The sequence below is a fragment of the Antrostomus carolinensis genome, unplaced genomic scaffold (assembly GCF_000700745.2).
Source record: "Antrostomus carolinensis isolate BGI_N321 unplaced genomic scaffold, ASM70074v2 scaffold49064, whole genome shotgun sequence".
In the NCBI taxonomy this organism is placed as follows: Eukaryota; Metazoa; Chordata; class Aves; order Caprimulgiformes; family Caprimulgidae; genus Antrostomus; species Antrostomus carolinensis.
Window position 1 is genome coordinate 1012 of NW_010313798.1, and position 3293 is coordinate 4304.

At 40.3% G+C, this 3293-nt stretch overlaps 1 pseudogene; it reads right to left on the bottom strand.

Annotated features, from left to right (window-relative positions):
- Positions 1 to 812: 812 nt before the first annotated feature.
- Positions 813 to 1235, bottom strand: LOC104524519 (histone-lysine N-methyltransferase ASH1L pseudogene; annotated as a pseudogene).
- Positions 1236 to 3293: the final 2058 nt, after the last annotated feature.

Sequence of the window (3293 nt, forward strand, 5' to 3'; positions counted from 1 at the left end):
CATGTACTAAAAGGAGACAGATGATGGAGGTTATATTCTAGCATTTTATTAGGTAGCAAAACTTTTATGTATATTGGGAAAAAGAGCATGCTGTAACAAAACACTTTTAAAATTTAGCATCTATGCAAATACATTTATAATTCCTGCCATTTATCGTATTTTCCCTATCTGTTATTGCTGCTCTTACTTGTTACATCATGCAGATCATAAAAACAAGACATCCTCAAGGCAGGGCTATCTCCTTACGTTCGGAAAATACCTGGCACACTTCTCAAGCCACCGCATTTATATGCAGCTTATCACTGGGCTGTTTTCTAACATCTCTGGAAAAGTATTTTTTACTTTTCAGACACTGCTTGATACGTTCATCGCAGAACATCAGTTAAGGCACACAGCAAAAACAATGGTTCTAACAGGTAAGAAAAAATATAAATCCAAATATTAGAGACAAGCAGAGCAAATACTCAGCCCCCTTTAAATAGAGACAACACCCCCCACTGTATTCTATACAAGAGATAAAAAATTAGGCTATTACTTCTCAGAAATTTACCTATGATGTTCACTTCAAGTTAAGATGGGAACTATCTTTCACTACTGTAAAAAAAAAAACAATGCTGGCAATCTGTGAAAGAGTAAAAGCATTTTTTCCTGTTGATGGAAATTAAATCAAACCATTTCTAACTTCAGAATCTTCCATATCAGAGGTTACATGGAAAAACAGCAGAAAATGATCGTGCAGAGATGCCAGAAACTTTTAAATACAGTTAAAATTTACTTTGACTTGCAAAACACTACATAAACACACTACTCACTTGTTTTGAAGGACAGTGCTCGTTCTTCTCATCTGTCATCTTCCCACTCTTCGGTGCCCTTCTTGGTTGCTTGATGCTGGTTTTTATAGCAGGCCGGCACACATAATTCTCAAGGTTCTTGGGAGGTTTTTTCGTTCGCTTTGCTTGAAGACCAATCTTCAGTTTCAAGTTTCCCTCTGAAAAGTTTGTTTCTTTCACTGAGAACTGTTGCTGTGCATCAGTCAGAGCCTCATTCTTCCCGTTCTCCGTGCTGTTCCCCTCCCAATTCTTCTTCTTACTGTCGTCTTCTTCCTTGGTGCAACTTTCTAGTTCTACTTCTCCTTTTCCCACCAACGTGCCAATTTTTACTACAGAGGGGCTTTTCCCAGAAAACCCTTCACAATCAGAACCCAAGCCTAACATAGCAGTATTCCGAGGGTCCATCACAGGCGGAATATATGCCTTCGGGTAATTTTAGGGAAGATTTACAGAGATATGTTCCACAGAAGATCTGTTCTACTACTGGCAGCCAGCATTTTTTACTCTGAAGAAGAAAAGGACAGAAGTAAACTTCAATTTTCTAGAAGAAATAAAATGAATATTAAAAATTATTAGAAAGCAAACAATCGTATCTCAGACAAGCACAATTACGCAGCTGATGTTTCAAAACACCAACCTTTCCTGTACCTACCACCAAAATACAAATTATCTGTAAACCCACTTTTAGACGATACTGAAAATCAAAAGTATGTGACTATTATAATATTATTTCCAGTTCATCCACAGGACACTTCAAATGATGGTGAAGGCTTTTGATACTGATCATTAAAATAACTTTTCTTACTGAAAAGCAGTGCCCAGCTACCCCTAGTACTGCCACTCTTAGTCTGGACCCACTGAAAGAGTTGCATCTAAGGAACGATGTAGCTAATGAAACCTATGATAAAACATCCAAAACCTGGAGACAATCCCATTTTAATCATCTGAGCCACTAGGAAAGTTGAGCTTAACCCAAGTATGCATTGGTTTCCAAACATGCCACAAAAATCTGCTTTTTAGTTGAGAACTTTCCGCAACTCAGGAAGAAAGATGGGAGAAGAGAAGGAAAAAAGCCATCAAACAACCCCACCAAATAAATTTATACACTAATTTGTACTTCCTGGAGCACAGGAATAGAAAAGTCAACAGCTCTACCATCAGAGACACGGTTGTGTATCTAGAATTAACCTATTTGCCATAAGATATTAGAGGGAACATCTAAGTGCTGCAAGAACTAAAGCAAAAGTTGATTTGAATCAAGTTGCTAATGTCAGGGTTTCAAACCCCCGTCTGGCAGAATCCTGGCGCAGTGTGTCAGCGCAGCCTCCCGCGCCCGCACACAGACCCCCGCAGGACTGTGAACTGCTCACTCCTCCACTGCCAAAGAACAAACAAAATCCGTGCACCCCATTATATTTTTATCCACGGAAACAAAAATCACCACAGAAAGAATCTGCAGGAGATACAAACATGGTCTATTGGTAACTACCAAAGGAGGAGAAATCACAAGTTAGGAAGAAATAAACATACATGTTTCAATGTGGTCAGATACTCAGAGTATGAGGTAAGAGAAAGGACACGAGTAACGTTTACAGAACTGGGGACTCAAAAATCAGCAACCCTCAAAAGGGCTCTGTGCACAGGATGAGCAGGAACTCCTGGTGACATGTGACAGCCACAAGGACATACACAATCCTTGTAGCATACTGAGAAAGGATTAGGGCTTTGTCACACTGCTATGGCAACACAGCATCCATATGTCCATCCACCCCAGAGGTATGGCACCCTACTCAGCCTTAACAGCAGTTCGGGAGAGAAGTTAGGATCATAGAACCATAGAATGGTTTGGGTTGGAAGGGACCTTCAAAGGTCATCGAGTCCAACCCCCTGCAATAAGCAGGGACATCTTTACTAGAGCAGGTTGCTCAGAGCCCCGTCCAACCTGACCTTGAACATCTCCAGGGACGGGGCCTCCACTCCCTCTCTGGGTAACCTGCTCCAACGATCCCCCACCCTCATACTGAAGAACTTTTTCCTGATATCCAACCTAAATCGACCTTTTCAGTTTAAAATCATCACCCCTCACCCTGCTGCTACATGCCCTTGTGAAGTTCTCCTTTCTCAAGTTCCAGGAGCCAAACCAGAACAATCCAGGTGGACCTACTTGGTTTAGGGGCCGTTCTAAGCATAAAGTGTTTAAATAACTTAATCATTTAAATATGTTAAGAATTTTTAAAAATGAAATGTCAGGTCTGAAAAAAAACATCAACGTACTGAAAAGAGCATCACAGGAACTAAACCAGCATGACTTTCTGTTCTTATCTTCTATACAATTAGTAAGGGTAAATCGTAAAGAATGCTATGAAAAGATTTCAATGGTTTCAGTGAACTTCAAATAAGTTTCAAAAAGGTTTCAACGAGCTCAGCAATTATCTATGACATTTGGCCTCCTGGCAGGTCAGC